The sequence below is a fragment of the Rhinopithecus roxellana genome, chromosome 7 (assembly GCF_007565055.1).
Source record: "Rhinopithecus roxellana isolate Shanxi Qingling chromosome 7, ASM756505v1, whole genome shotgun sequence".
NCBI classification, from domain to species: Eukaryota; Metazoa; Chordata; class Mammalia; order Primates; family Cercopithecidae; genus Rhinopithecus; species Rhinopithecus roxellana.
The window spans coordinates 11,276,961-11,293,695 of record NC_044555.1 but is presented as its reverse complement, the minus strand read 5'-3'; the positions used below and the strand labels follow the sequence as shown (position 1 = coordinate 11,293,695).

Genomic DNA, 16,735 nt, shown 5'->3' with positions numbered 1-16,735 from the left:
TCATGATTAGGTACTTCACCACAAGGTGGGAATCTCAAAGGCTTCTTTTATACAGCCAGGGGCTTGGCCTTGGGGCTCTTTTGGAAAAACAGTCATAATGATCTCTCATGATTTATGACTACTACGTGTATTTATTTATTTATTTTTTTTGAGACGGAGTCTTGCTCTGTCACCCAGGCTGGAGTTCTGTGGCCGGATCTCAGCTCACTGCAAGCTCCGCCTCCCGGCTTCACGCCATTCTCCTGCCTCAGCCTCCCGGGTAGCTGGGACTACAGGCGCTGCCACCTCGCCCGGCTAGTTTTTTTTTTTTTTTTTTGTAGTTTTTAGTAGAGACAGGGTTTCACCGTGTTAGCCAGCATGGTCTCGATCTCCTGACCTCGTGATCCGCCCGTCTCGGCCTCCCAAAGTGCTGGGATTACAGGCTTGAGCCACCGCGCCCGGCCTACTATGTGTATTTTTTTATGCAGACTTTGGTATTTCATCCTTGTACTAGGTAGAAAATCTTAAATTTTTCCAATTGCCTTTATGTTTATTGGTAACAATCAGTATGATCTACTATACTATGGTGTACTAAACTCACATTCCTGGGAGTCCATATTTTGAAGATCATTTTTTCCTGTTCAAGTTCCATGGGATAAAACACAAATGTATGTCCTTCAATAAAATAATTTTACTTTAAGATATTTATATTGAAGTAAAACTTTTGCACAGGTGCAAAAAGAAATATATTCTAAAATGCTTATTGAATACTGTTTGTGGTAGCACAAAATGACAAAAACTAAAGTAAAATGGATTAAATAATTATTTTCATAAAATGGAATATTTATACCTCAGTCAGAATTGAATAAAGTAGTTTGATCTGTTAGAATGAAAGGGAGAAAAGAACAGAACAGAAGCAGCTCAATGGCAACACAGATTTATTGGGAGAAAGACCTGCGGAGAGAGGGTACCAGCTAGTGCCAGAGCCCCCTTCCCACTTACAGGCTGGACCAGTTATAGGTCCGGGCAGGAGAGGTCTGGGATTGTTGTGAAAATGGGGTGGGGGCGGTGTGTTTGGATGCTGATAATGAAGGAATTTAGTGCAGTCAGGGGTTAGGCCTGGGACCTCTCTGACAGGATGTTTCTCACAGCTCAGGCCCTGGTGGAATTTTCCACTCTGACCAGTTTGTAAAATGGTGGGGGTCTGCAAAATAGTGCAGCTTGGGCTAACATTCTTATTTCTTACTTTAGTATAAAAAGGAAAAAGGGCGTCGTTGATCATCTGGCTGCTTCCTGCTGGATAGGGGCACCGTGATTAGGGCCTGGGTTCTGGAGCTTCCGAATGGCTTCCTTGTAGGCTCTGGTATTAGATGTAGCAAAGGTGAAGGATATTATCAATGTGTTTTTGCATGCTTGCCTGAATAAAAGAATTCAGTCTTTGGGAAATGAAGCGGGATACAAGGTTAAATATGCATGACCCAATCATTAGTAACAGGAAGAGGAAGATCAGGGGTTCTAGGAAGGGGGCAACCCAGGGTACCCATCTTGGAAGGGATGATCCTTGCCACCAGGAGTAAGCGACGACGTCAAAGCTCTGCAGCCCTGTCACGAAACCTGTGAACTGCGATATGAACAACGCCAGATTCATTAACACAGAAAGAGCATTCTTCCTGGAAGTATATGCAAGTACCCCCTTTCTCAGTGGTTAGTAGGTCCAGGGCTCTCCAGTTTTGAAGGATGACTCCCACGAGGAAGTCTAATTGTCGTTGGAGACTGATAATGGAAGTGTGCATATCTTCTAGGGTGTTAGAAAGGGTTGTGAATAGCATTTGGTATGAGGTGATTGAGGTGGTTATGCCTGCTATTCCAGTGCCAAGTGCAGCAGTGATGCCTAATCCTGTTAGCAGGGTGATGAGGTGTAGAGCCCATTTATTTCTTATGGGTGAAAAGGAGATAGAGGCTTCTAAAGAAATTAGAACACTTTTGTTAGGGGGTAGGATGTTGATGGTTGGAGCTTGAAAGACCAGGGTGCAAGTTCCTGACCAGTTGGCTGGTAGGCAAAGATATCAGTTTGTATCATACAAAAAGAAGAGATGGGGTGGACAGGCAGAAGTTGTAGGTGAAGGTAGGTAGCCATGAAAAGGTGTTTTCGTTCTGCCAAATTGAGTAACTGCCAGTCAGAGCGGCACCTGTAAGGGCCTGATAGGGAGCCTTGGCTGGGGAGTTGATGAAGGCTGTTTGGTTTTGGAGAGAGAAAGAAATTGTCTTTGTCAACCGCTAGCCATTGCTGCCCTGGTGTGGTGGCTGTAAGGTACCAGTTGCAGGTGAGGGAATTGTTAAATTTTTTTTCCAGGGGGCACCTTTAAACTGGAGACATAGAGAGCAGAGTTGACAGGGGGGAAGCCGGGAATTGGACGGTAGGAAAGAAGAGAGGATCCAGTGGTGAGGTGCAGGGATGTGTGGATGGTAGGTGAGCCAGAAAAGCATAACACCTTCTGCCAGGCAGAGGTGGACCTGATTTTGTAATTAGGGTGTAGAATTGATGGTCTACAGGGAGTGCAATGGTAAGAATAAGACCACATAGGGACTGGGGAACCTGTCCCATCATTGTGGCATGGGCTGGATTAGGGTAGGTTCGGCTGAGACATAAGGCGGGTGGGGATATGAAGGAAGTTTGAGTAGAAATGGTACCCTCACATTGGTGGTTTAGATGATGTTGTGTTGGTTTGTGTGGATGTTAGTCCAGAAACTATTAGGTGAAGGAGGGCAACAGCCCTACCTGAAACCATGCTGAGAGAGCTGAGTTTGGAGGAAAGGTGTTCAGTTGAGTTTCCAGGTTATGAACTGGCTTCAGGGATGAATCAGCCAAGAATGGTATAGCCGAGTAAAAAATGTGTAAGCTCATGTTGGTCTGTGTCCACGTAAATAGGTCGGCCGGAAGAGCCGTGAATCACTGGGTGTGTGTAGAAAGACAAATCCAACATTTAGAGGAGAGGGGAGATTGTGACTGACTTAACAGGTGGTGTGTGAGGCTGATGAAGGGGGCCCAGCTCTCAGTGACTGGGGGTGGGGACTCAGAATATCCCATAAGCAGAGAAGGCAAAAGGAGAAAAAGGAGATTTGTGTAGGTGTGAAATCCTGGAAGGTGCCTTGCAGCCATAGCTCCTCAATTAGCATGAGGAATTGAGATGGATTATCTAAGGGCGTGGGGAAGGGGTACCAGGAGAGATCTGAGACAAGGTATGAAGTAAAAGATTTAAGATTGGAAGTAGAGAGTGTCATGGGCCAGTGCCTTTTGGATGGGTGACCTCTGGAATTCTTGTTAGGCACGGCGAGGTTGGTCCTGTGGGAAAGGAAGAATATTTCTGGGGTGAGGAGACTTCGGGGTGGGTAGGGTGCCTTTTTAAATTTGGAATGGTGTAGACAATAGGGAAAGGATGTTAACTTTGCAGCAGCGGGGATGGTGAATATAACCTGACAGGGACCCTTCCATTTTGTTGGAGAGGGGAGGAGAGGTCTGCTACCCAGACCCAGTCTCCTGGCTGTAAGGGTAAGAAAGTGAGTTGGGAAGAATCCTCAGGTTTGGGGAGGTGAGTGTCAGCATACTGTTGGACTAAGTGTTGAGTGAGGTGCAGTGCTGGCCAGGTGTCCTATAAGGGAGGGGATGGAGCAAAGTTCTGTAGGATGAAAGAATGTCCATATGTAAGTTCAAAAGGACTTAGATTTAGAGGTTTTTGGGGGAGGGCCCTGAGGCACATGAGGGCCAAGAGAAGAAGTGATAATTAGTTTTCATTTTGATCTCTAGGAAAAGTTTCGTTAACTGTTGTTTTAAGAGGGCATTCGCCTGTTCAAATTTACCTGAGGATTGGGGGTGATGGAGACTGTGAAAAACCCATATGATGTTTAAAGCCTTAGAAACCTGTTGAGTGACTTGGGAAATAAATGCTGGTCAATCATCCAATTGTATAGAGGGGAGGCTGAATCAAGGGATGATGTGTGTGATGAAGGTATAGGCCTTTTCAGTGGTAGTAAGAAAGGCTTCTATCCACCTGAAAAGGTATCTACCATAGTGAGGAGATATCAGACTTTCTTTATGGGGTAGCATATGAGTGAAGTCAATTTGCTAATCCTGTCCCAGCAACTGGCCTTTGGGTCTGAAGGGAGGGAAAAGGAGGTGGTCTAAGGGTCCCTGAGGAGTAGTCTGACTGCAGGCAGAGCAACGTTTAGTGAGGCGATCCAAGCTGACGGCCATCGTAAGGGAATGTATACAGGTTTTTAGAAATTGGGCAAGGGGAGATAACCCACATGGAATTGTTTATGGATGTGGGTGAGAACAGAAAGTTTTTGGGTCTTGGGTAGGATGAGTTTGTAGTCTAAGTAAAATCAGCTTTCCTTATGAACAGCCCTGGAGCCAGCAAGGCACCTTTTTCTTCTTGGGTGTATTCTAGGGAAAATGGGCAATAACAATGGTGTTCTAAGGGCTGACTTCCAGGCTGCCGCATCTGCTAAAAAGTTTCCCTTGGTTATGGCATCTGTAGCCTTTTAGTGTCCCTTGCAATGGATAATGGCAGTCTCTAGTGGCAGTTTAGCTGCCTCCATCAGCTTGTGTATGAGTTTGCCATTTATTATGGCGGTTCTTTTGGTAGTTAGAAAATCCCCTTTCCGGGCAGATTACAGCGTGAGACTGTAGGATGTGGTATGCATATTTGGAATTAGTGTAAATGTTGACCCTCTTTCCCTTTGCTAGAGTGAGGGTCCTGGTTAGGGCAAGTAGTTCCGCTTATTGTGAGGTGATATGGGGTGAGAGAGCAATGGATTCTAGCAGTTTGTTTTCGGCAATGATGGCATAGCCGGCTGCAAGATATGGTTCCTTAAAAGAGCTTCTGTCCATGAACCATGTGGGTTCCTTCCACAAAGGGGCTTCTGAAATGTGCTGGAAAGGGGAGAAGAGGGAGGCTAAGAGGTCCAGGCAAGAGTGGGGGATTCAGAATTGGAAGTACTTATAGGGAGGAGGGTGGTTGGATTTAGAATTTTACATCTCTGGAAGGTGTTAGAGGGTTGTTGTAAGCTGGATGGCGGGAGGAAAAGAAGAGATCGATGGCTCATGAGGTCCCATAAGTTATGGGAAGATGTAATAGTGATGTGCTAGTAGAGGGTGAGTTTTTGTGCGTCTGAGGACAGCAATGTAGCTGCACCCAGAACTTTCAAGCATGGAGGCCAGCCTTGGATGACAGAGTCCAGTTATTTTCAGAAGTATGCAATGGCTTGTGGAGTGTTGCCATGGGTTTGGCAGAGAAGTCCACGGGCAAGGCCTTAATTACAATGAACATATAGGGTAAAGAGTTTAGTGGGGTTGGGCAGTCCTAGTGCTGGGACATTAAAAGGACATCTTTCAGTTTTTACAAGTGGGAGTTAATGGGCAAGCTGAGTCCAAATGTTCTAGGATGGACCCACATGATGCCATGCAGAGTGGTTTGGTCAACTGGCCAAAGTTAATGATCCGTAGCTGGAAGTACCCCACAAGGCCCTAAAAGGAAGGGTCCTTCTTGGTGTGGTGAAGGGGCATATCCTGTATTAGTTCCTTCCATTGGGATAGCATGGCTCAAGAATTAGGGGTTAGGGTGAGTCCAAGGTAAGTGACTTGGGTTTGGGCTACTTGAACCTTTGTAGGTAAAACCTGATATCCCTGGCCATGGAGGAAATTTAGAAGTTGGGTGATGTGTTGATGGATAGATCAAAGGAGGGACAACATAGAAAGAGGTCATCAATGTATTGAAGGAGGTTGCTAGGAGCAAGGGGAAGCTCAGTTAGATCCTCAGTGAGAGCCTGCTCAAATAGGAGGGGGCTATCCCAGAAATACTGTGGGAGTACGAACTGTTGGTTAGGTAGATGTGTGAGTATCTGGGTCTGACTAGGTGAAAGCAAAAAGACTTTGGGAAGCCAGAGCCAAGGGAATAGTTAAAAAAAAAAAAAAAAAAAAAAAAAAAAAGTCCCTTAGATCCAATACAGAGAAGTGTGTGGTAGATGGGGGCATATGGGAGAGTAGAGTATAGGGGTTGTGGACCACTGGATAGGTTGGTACCTCCACTTGGTAAATGACATGGAGATCCTGGACCAAGTGGCAAAATCTGTCTGTTTTTTTGACAGCCAAAACAAGGGTGTTGTGGGGAGAGCTAACAGGTTTGAGAATCTGAGCTTGTAAAAGCTTACAGATAACAGGATTGAGGCCCCTGAGGCTGGCTGGGCAAAGGGGATATTGAGGCTGATGAAGGAAAATGGAGGAGTCTTGGTAGGTTATTTTGACTGGGATGTGATGTGTGGCTATTGTGGGTTTAGAAACGTTCCACACTTCAGGATTGACAGAAGGTAACATATGGATAGCGAAGATGAGGGGGAGGAGAGGGAAGCATCTGGGCAGCAGAGTAAAGCAAAAGGGGTAGAATTGGAGGAGGCTAGTTGTATGGAGGCTTGGAATTTACTCAGTATGTTCCACCCCAAGATAGGGGTAGGACACTAAGGGATAACTAGGAAGGAGTGGATGAAGGGGGTATTGAATAGGTTGCATAATAGGGGACCAATCTGTGCCTAGAGGGGATTCCATTGACTCTCACAATAGAGATAGAAGAACTGAGGAGGGGTCAAGAATATTCTGATAAAACTGAGTAACTAGTTCCCAGATCTAAAAGGAAGAGCATGGGCTTACCAGAGACTGACAGCGTTACCCTGGGTTCTGAGGTGGTGAAGGCGGTGGGGGCAGCAGACCCTGGACCCCGTCAGTCTTCAGCAGCCAGGTCTAGAATGCTTGCCAGACTGGAACCTGGGTTGTGGGACCTGTTTGCGCAAGCAGGGTGAAGAGTCTTGTTGAGCGCAATCTGACTTCCACTGTCCTTTGATATCACAGATGGGGCAAGGTTTTGAGGGCAGTATGAGATTGGGGCAGACTCTTGCCCAGGGACCCTGTTGGCTACACTTAAAACAGGCTCCTGATGGGGACTGTCATGAGGTTAAGGATTTTTGTATGCATTGGGGAATCCTGTTGTATGGCAGCTGCCAGCATCTGGTATTTAGCCTGGTCTCTTTTAAACTTTGGGGTTTTATTTCTTCCTCTCTATTAAAGACCTTGAAGGCTACTGTGATTAAGTCTTTTTGGGAGGTTTGAGGTTTGAGAAACTCCAGTCTTCGGAGTTTCTTTTGGATGTCGGGGGCTGACTGGGAAATGAAGTGTAAGTGGAGGTAGATTCTGTCCTCAACAGTGTCAGGGCTTAAGGTGGTATATTTAATCATGGTCTCTGAAAGGTGGAAGAAAAAAGGAGCAGGGTTTTTGTCAGGGGCGTTGAGTGATTTCTTTATCTTTTCATACATGATAGCCTTAAGGGCAGTTTTATTCATGCCAGTTAGGAGGCATGTTATCATATGGCCTAGTTTCTGTCTGTCTGCAGAAGCCACCTGATAATCCCAATTGGGGTCAGCTCTGGGAATAGCTAGGGTCGTGATTGGGTTATAGGCAGCATCTTGTCAGTGGAGGGTGTCTGCTTGGGCCTGATCCAGAATTGTTCCCTGTTCTTCAGGGTGAGGGAGGAGGAGAGGATGACATAAATGTCATGCTAGGTAAGGTTGTAAGATTGAGTGATATACAGAAATTCCTTGTGGAAGGATGTGGGGTCTGTGGAAAAGGAGCAAAGTTTCTTTTCAATCTGAGAGACATCAGCTACGGAGAAGGGAACATGAACTCAGACTATGCCTTCAGTCTCCATAACTTCTCACAAGAGGAGGACGTTAGAGGGCCTCTGGGCCTGTGCCTGATTTTCAGCAGCAGAAGGAGGCTGGGAATGAGATCAGTTATGGTGGGGAAAGGGTAGAGATGAGAGATAGGAATAAGTGGGTGGTGGAGCCGAAGAGGAAGGAGGAGGAGATGGTGGTGGGAGTGGGGCTGGGGGGCAGGTAGGGATTCGTCAGCTGGATAAAAATCGGAGGAGGAGGAGGAGGGCTTGTCTGGAAGGGGAGGCATTTTGGCAGATTTCTTGTTTAAGAGCAGCAGCTGGTAAGGTGAACAGGGCTGACAGAGGGAACTGGCAAAAACCTGGATATAGGGCATCTCGGACCACTTGCCATTGTTCTGGAGGAAATTTTCTAAATCATGTTGAATTTGAAAGTCAAAAGTCCCATTTGGTCCAGCAGCCATCATTGTCCAGCTTATACTGGGGCCAGGCCACATTACAAAGGAAAATAAGGCATTAGTTTTAATGGAGTCTGCCAATCCCAGTGTTCAGAGGTTCCAGATGAGACATCTGACAGGGGTGTCTTGAGGGGATTTCCAGGAGCCCTGTCCCATGTGAGTGGCTGGGACGGTGAAAAATCTGAAGTAGGGGAGTGAGTATCCCAATTCCAACCATGAGAAGGGATGGAGAAGAGCCAGGGTGCCCCTCGCAGCTCTTCATGTTCCCCCAGAAACCAGAGTGGTCAGACCATGAGCATTCTGAGGGTATCCCCTGAGAAGGCAGGCCAGAGTCACCCAGCGGTGACCGGGGAATCCTCTTACCTGGCACTGGGGTTTTCTAGCTAACAGGTAGAAATAAGAGAGGAATCCAGAGGGTGGAAAAGGAAACTCACCCACCATTGGAGGCTGGTGTTGGATGCAATGGGAGTGGTCCTTGCCAGTGCCACAGAGAGGAAAGAGGGGGAAGGAGAAAGCGGTGGGAAGATGGGGCCAAGAGAAAAGATTCCTCCATAGAAAGACAAAAATGGACAGGGCTTGGAACCGGAGGCCAATCAGGATTTGGGGATTAGCCCAATGCGAGCTGCCGCTGCCTCTTCCTTCCCAGGTTGCAAGGAAGTACCTCTCCGTTGTGGGATCCAGACCCCATCCCAGGTTTTGGCACCAAATGTTAGAACGACAGGGAGAAAGGAATGGAGTAGAGGCGGCTCAAGGGCAACACAGGTTTATTGGGAGAAAGGCCTGCAGCCAGCATCGGAGCCCCAGTCCTTCTTACAGGTTGGGGCAGTTCTAGGCCTGGGCAGGAGAGGTTGGGGATGGTTGAGAAAATGGGGCGGGGGCGGTGTGTTCGGCTGTTGATAAAGGAAGGAATTTACTGCAGTCAGGGTTAGACGTGGAACCTGACAGGATGAATTTATTGCCGTCAGGGTTTAGGTCTGGGACCTTTCCAACAGGATGTTTCTCACAGCTCAGGCCCCGGTGGAATTTTCCACTCTGACCGGAGTTGTAAAATGGTGGCAGTCTGCAAAATGGTGTGATAGGCTAACACGATCAACATGCATCAATTTCACAGACAAAATATTGGGCGGAACACCCCAGGATAATATAAAAAATGAAATTGTTTTGGTAAATACTGAAAACTTCAAAACAACATAAATGTTATTTTTATATACTAAAATATGTACTAGGATCTTAATAATATACATGGAAAGATAAACATAAGAAGGAGAGGGAAATGGGATCACATTATAGCACAAAACATGTTTTAATTTCATTTGTAATGAATTATTTGTTTAAAGAGAAGCTAAAGCAAGTATAAAAATGTTAGAATTTAATAGTTGGATGGTATGCATTTAGGAATTTATGTTAATCCCTTTACTATTGTGCCTGTTTGAAATATTTCATTATTAATGTTAAATATTATTTTGCAAAGATAAAAAGGTGTATTAATAAATTAATAGTGATATAAATACATAAATATGATAAATAATCAATTATAGTAAAATGTTAATCTTAGAAGGTTGGTTGTGAATATTTGGATGTTCAAAACCTAATTCTTTCAATATTTCTGAACATTTAAATATTTTATAATAAAATGTTTGAGTAAAATAATAACGGATCAATTTCTGAAATGAAATGAGCAAATGATACAACAAAGTGAATATTTATTTCTAACAACCCAGCAGTTGTCTGTGTTATCTATAAATCAATGGTAGGGTGAAATAAAACCTCTCGGATTGGAAGAACAAATATGTGTGGTAAAATTTTGACACTAGCTTGCAATTCATTTAAATGAAAAAGAAACAAGGAAAATATTTATCCCAATGTTGCCAATACAAAGAAATAAAAATGAAAAATAATTAAAAATTGGACAAGCACTAAAAGCAGTATTTCAAAAAGTCTATTTTAAAAACAATATAGAAGATGAGTCTAAGAAATATACACATACTTTATTTTCCTCAAGATTAATGACTAGAGGTTTTTCCAACATGCCTAATCCATTTAGACGAGCAAAAATAGCGGTTCTTCTCTGAAAATTATACAACAAGGAACACATCAGTTAAGCAGAAAAATGAAAAAAAAATTCTGAATCTGGGAAACAGAAGGAGGGCATGAAGTTCTCTTGGCTGGGACCAGCTAAATACTGGGTACGAATCCCCAGTATGGGAGAGCATGAATGAATGGTTCTCTGCAGTCCACTTTTCCACTGGGGAATGGTGAAATCCAGGCCACAGGAGAGCACCTTAACTCTGAATCCCTAGCTCTAACTTGGGTAATGGCTGGGAGACTAAAAGAAGGAACTTCTCTGGAAAGTGTTCCATGTACTTCTCCAGACTTGGGTACCTAAAGAAAAATGACAGTCTAGATTTTAGCTCTTAGTAAGCTCTGTGGGGTCAAGGGAGCTTGCAGCAGTGGCAGTCTTTGGCATTACCGAGATTTTCACTGGGGCATGGACAACTAGGGCTGAAAGGGGAGGAGCTCCCACAGTCAGAACAGAGATAGGAGTGTAGTGTGGACTCCAGCTACTGGTACCAGAACTGAGTTTCTCTTCTAAGACCAGAGCAGGAGGAGAATTGCCTGGGAGGCATGGTATTGACCAAGTCAGTGACTTCTAATACTAGGGATTTTGTTGGAAAGTAGAAGCAAATTGCAGTGACTAGCCAAATATCCAAACTGCCTACCACAATTGGTACAGGAGAGTGAATGATGTCAGGTCTGGGGTGTGAGGGGGAAACACATTTCACTTCCACTGGCTAAGAATGTGCTTTAATCCACCATTGAGGAAAATAAGTGTAGGCTTCCCATGCCTGGTTCCACTTAGTTTCAACTCCAACCCAAGGCATAACATGAGATTCATGCCCCTGAACATTCCATAGTATAATGCACCACCTGGGCCACTTGAGCAATTTTCTCAGATAAAGAGGTTGGGCATAAACACTTCTGCTACCACTTTAGCTGGCTCTAACCTGCAGGCACCAACTACTGGCATGCAGGTGAACCTGCACAGCCCATTACAATAACAGCTGACATAAGAGCACAACACTCAGGAATGACAAAATGTTTTTATGACCACTGCTACCTGCATAAGCCATGCCACCCCAGCTGTTCAGTTCAGGAAATCATGAACGCATTCACCCATTTAGTATACCTGACATTTGAGAAAGATTGTATTAAGGGTATTTATAAGCAAGGAAATAATACGATCTTTGCCACTGCACACAGCCAAACAGCCTTACACAACATACACCAAAGTCACATCAAGAATAGCCTTCTCCATGAAAGTAAATTCGAAAATAATAAAAGACTGATACTCCAGATATGCAGAGATCAATGTAAAGATACAAGGATCATGAAAAATCAAGGTATTATGACACTTTCAAAGGATCACAATAATTCTCTAGCAATAGATTCTAACAAAAAATCCTCAAAATGCCAAATATGTAAGTCAGAATATTGATTTTTAAAAAGCTCAATGAAATGCAAGAAAATATCTGAAACCAATACAAAGAAATACAAAATCAATTCAGAATATAAACAATCAACTTATCAAGAATATAAAAATCTTTAAGAAATCATGCCAAATTTTTCAACAATGTATCAGAACAAGCAAAATAAAGAATCTCAGAACTTGAAGACATGTGTGTTGAAATAGTCCATGAAGACAAATACTTTTAAAAAGAATAAAACAGAATGAGAAAGGCCTTCAAGACTCATAGGACTAAGAGCTACCAAACTTTCAAATTGTTTGTATTCCCAAAAAGGAATAAAAAATTTTTAAATGATAGAAAACCTATTTAAAGAAATAATTGATGAAAGCTTCCAGATTATGCAAAGAAATGTAGACATACACATACGGGGGGACCAACAATCTCTTGGAAAATACATTATAAAAAGGAATTAGCATACGCTCATCAGACTGTCTAAAAAAGTGTGAAAAAAGAATTGTAAAATTATCAAGAGAAAAGTGTCTACTGACCCACAAGGAAACCCTATCAGACTAAGTGAAGACATACTAGCAGAAAACTTAAAAGTCAGAACAGAATGGGATAGTATTATCAAATGCTTAAGAAAAAGCTGCAATCAACAATTTTATATCCAGTTAGATTAAGCTTCAAAGAAGGAGAAATAATTTCCAGAGAAGCAAATGCTGAAGAAATTCATCACCACTGCACTAACTTACGAGAAATGTCCAAAGGAATCCTAAACATGGAAATTAAAAGTCAATATTCACCATCACAAAAACACCCAGAAAAACATACCTCACAGGTATTATAAAACCATCACACAAAGGATGAAGAGAAATAAATCAAATGGTGATTCAATAGAATATCACCAAAGACTAATAGAGAAAAATAAATAATTTATAAAACAGCTGGATAATACTTTTATACATTTTTATTTTTTAACAATATGACAGTAACTAAATGTAACATATCATTATTAACCCTAAATATAAATGGATTCAATGCTCCACTTAAAAGACAGATTAACAAAATGGATTTAGAAAATCATGATCCAACCATATCAAGCTTACAAGAAACTCAGTTTACCTGTAAAGATACATTTAGACTGAAAGTAAGGTGTGAAAAAATATTATGTGCAAATAGAAACAGAAAGCAGGAGTCACTATATTTATATCAGATAAAACAGTCTTTAAATCAGAAACAGTAAAAAAAGACAATCATATTACAAAAGATATGACCAAGTAATCAATTCAGTAAGAGGATATAACAATTCTAAATTTATAAGCACCCAACACCAAAGCTCCCACATTCATAAACAAATATTAGTAGACCTAAAGAAAAGATATACAGCAATTCATTAATAATGGGGGACTTCAGTGTCCCACTTACCGCACTAGACCGATCAATGAGACAAAAAATATCAACAAGGAAACTTTGGATTTATGTTGAATTTTAGACCAAATGGACCTAACAGGCATTTATACAAAATTCTACCCAACAACTGCAGAATATACATTCATTCTTCTCATTGCACATGGAACTTTCTCCAAGACAGGTCATATGTTAGGCCACAAAACAAGTCTTAACACATTTTTAAAAACTGTAATCATATCAAGTATCTCCTCAGATCACAGTGGAAAAAACAGAAATACCGAGAGGAAACACTGAAAATATACAAATGCATGGGAATTAAACAACACACTACTGAATATTTAGGTCAATAAAGTTAAGAGAGAAATTTAAGAAAATCTTTGAAATGAATAAATATGGAAATATATACCAGAACTTCTGGGATATAGCAAAGCCAGTGCTATGAAGAAAGTTTATAGCAGTAAATGCCTACATCAACGAAGTAGAACAATCAAAAAATAACAACCTAATGTCACACCTCAAGGAACCACCAATCCAAGAACAAACCCAAAATTAGCAGAAGAAAATAAACAAACAAACAAATAAATAAATAAATAAATCAGGGCAGAACTAAATAAACTACATCAAAAACCAAACCAATACAAAGGAATCAATAAAACAAAAAACTGGTTCTTCAAAACAAAAAAGGAACTGATAAACCACTAGCTAGATTAACTACTACAATTCATAACACACACATAAAAATGATCATCAGATACTATTTTGAACAACAAATGCTCACAAACTTAACAACCTAAAGACAATAGATACATTTTGGGACACAACAAACCTCACAGAAACTGTAACAGAAATTAATAGAAATCCAGAACAGACCAACAATGAAGAAGGAGATTGGAACAGTAATAATAACAAAAAAAAAAAAAAAAAAACTCAAAACAAAAAAATCCATACCCATACAGATTCACAACTGAATTCTACCAAACCTACAAAGAAGAATTAATACCAATACTCCTGAAATTGTTCCAAAAATGTGAGGAGGAGAGAAGTTCCCTTACTTAAATCTATGAAGCCAGTATCATCCTGATATAAAAACCAAACAAGGACACAGAAAATAGAAACCAGAAAAAGTACAGACCAATAACACTGATGAACACTGAAGCAAAAATCTTCAACAAAATACTAGTGAACCAAATCCAACATCACAGCACAGAGATACTACACAATGATCAAGTGGGTTTTATAACATAGATGAAAGGATGGTTCAATATACAAACATCAATGCATGTGATACATTATATAAAAATAATTGAGACTAAAAATCATATGATCATCTCAATATACACAGAGAAAACTTTTCATAAAATTCAGCATCCCTTCATGATAAAATCCTCAATAAACTATAAAAAGAACATAACTCAAAATGACAAAGACCATATACAAGAACTGCAAAACCAACATCATAGTCAATAGAGAAAAGTTGAAAGCTTTTCCTCTAAGAACTTAAATAAGTCAAGAATGCAACTTTCACCACTCATATGAAATATAGAACTAAAAGTCCTAGCCAGATCATTCAGGAAAGAGAAAGAACTCAAAGCCATCTAAGTTGGACAAGAGGAAGTAATATTATTGCTATTTGCAGATGTTATGCTTATATATCTATAAAATCCTAAAGATTCAAACAAAAATCTCCTAGACTTGATATATGAGTTCAATACAGATTTAGGATACAAAAGAAAGGTATAAAAATCAGTATCCTATTTATACAACAATAATCTTAGCTGAGAACCAACTCAAGAAGGAAATTCCATTCACAATATCTACAATAAATACTCAGGAATATATTTAACCAAGAAGGTGAAAGAAAAACTGCAAAACACTGACAAAATAAATTATAGATAATACAAATGGAAAAACATCTCATGCTCATGAATTGGAAAAAATAATATAGTTAAAATGACCATACTGACCCAAACAATCTAGAGATTAAATCCAATCATGTCAAAATATAAATGTTATTCTTTCACAGAATTAGTAAAACAATAGTGAAATTCACACAAAACCAGAAAAGTGTGTAAATGGCCAAAGGAATCCTAAGTGAAAAGAACAAAGGTGGAAGCATCACATTGCCTGACTTTAAATTATGCTACAAGGCTATAGTAACCAAACAGCATGAAACTGGTATGGAAATAGACACATATGTTAATGGATCAGAATAGAGGACCCAGAAATAAAGCCACATGTCTATAGCCAACTGATCTCTGACAAAGTTGACAAGAACATACATTGAAGAATGACACTCCTTTCAATCAATGGTGATGGAAGAATTAGATTGTCATATTTAGATGAATGAAACTGGAGTCCAATCTCTCACTATATACAAAAATCAACTCAGGGTGGATTAAATACTTAAATATAATTGGGTGCAGTGGTTCATGCCTGTAATCCTAGCACTTTGGGAGGCTGAGGGGAGAAGATTGCTTGAGTCCAGGAGTTTGAGACCAGCCTGGGCAACATGGCAAAACTCCATTTCTACCAAAAAGATACAAACATTAGCCAGGCATGTTGGTGCACGCCTGTAGTCCTAGTTACTTGGGAGGCTGGGGTGGGAGGATTACATAAGTCCATGATGTCAAGGTTGCAGTGAGCCAAAATTGCTGCACTCCAGCATGGGCAACAGACTGAGACTCTGTCTCAAAAAAAAAAAAAAAAAAAAAAAAAAAGACTTAAATATGAGACATGAATGAAACGATTAAATACTAGAAGGGAATCCAGGAAAATCTCTTCTGGATATTAGTTTAGGCAAATGATTAATGATTAAGACATCAATAGGATGGGCAACAAAATCAGAAAGAGACAAATGGCACTTAAACTAAAAAGCTTCTGCACAGGTTTCCTTGCCCTGCCAGTGTGCAGGAGTGCAGTATGACCCCCTCCACTCACCAAACACCATTGTAAATAGAGCCTTGGCAGACACAGAGCCAGCCACTCCCACCCCTGCCAGTAACTTACTCTTGCACTAACATTGAACAGAAAACAGTGGATACTTCCCTGCCCTGAGCAGCCACTCCTGATTGTGGAGCACTGAGAAGGCACCCAGACTTGTGCCTGCCAGAAGCCCACCCTTGAGCCAGCACCATCTCTAGCATGACCACGTGCCCCATGAACTAACATCTGAGCCAACAACATTGCCAGCATGACCACGGCCACCATCAGGCGCTGCCTGTACCTCCCTCCCACCCTGCGTTGCCTTCACCACTGTGGTAAATATTTGCAGGGAGGCAGGCACCCTGGGACCACCTTACCACACTGCTGCAGCTGCTGCTACTGCTGCTGCTGGCATGTGTGAATGAGGAAGAATCTGGCTGTAAACATACTATAAAAAGGTTTGGCTGACACTACCCATTGGAGTGTAGTGAACAGCAGTCTAGGAGCACGTTGGCCCTCATTATGCAGTAAATTCCTAAATTCAAGGAGGCAGGGAACAAAGTTGAGAATGAATACAAGTTCCCCACAGTTAGAGAATGCAGTCCAAAAGTTGGGAGGTAAGCGCTGGCCACCTAAAATCTTTCAGAAATGAAGCCAGTTGGCTGTAAGGACTAAGATCTGGTTTTTTTCTTAATCTTGTCCAAATTCCTATGTAAGGGATCTGAGGAGTCATACCCTACATAAATTATCATCTGATGGGCTTTATTTAACCCTATATATC

General features: G+C 41.6%; 1 long non-coding RNA gene across 1 annotated transcript in view; it reads right to left on the bottom strand.

The window, feature by feature from the left end:
* Positions 1-900: 900 nt before the first annotated feature.
* The window catches only part of LOC104661854, a 101,210-nt gene continuing 85,375 nt past the window's right edge, over positions 901-16,735 (bottom strand). Inside the window, exons 2-3 of the long non-coding RNA XR_004058462.1 lie at positions 6,683-6,810; positions 901-1,600 (exon numbers count right to left, since the gene is read on the bottom strand). This is a non-coding gene — a long non-coding RNA (uncharacterized LOC104661854). The remainder of the gene's footprint in view (positions 1,601-6,682; positions 6,811-16,735) is intronic.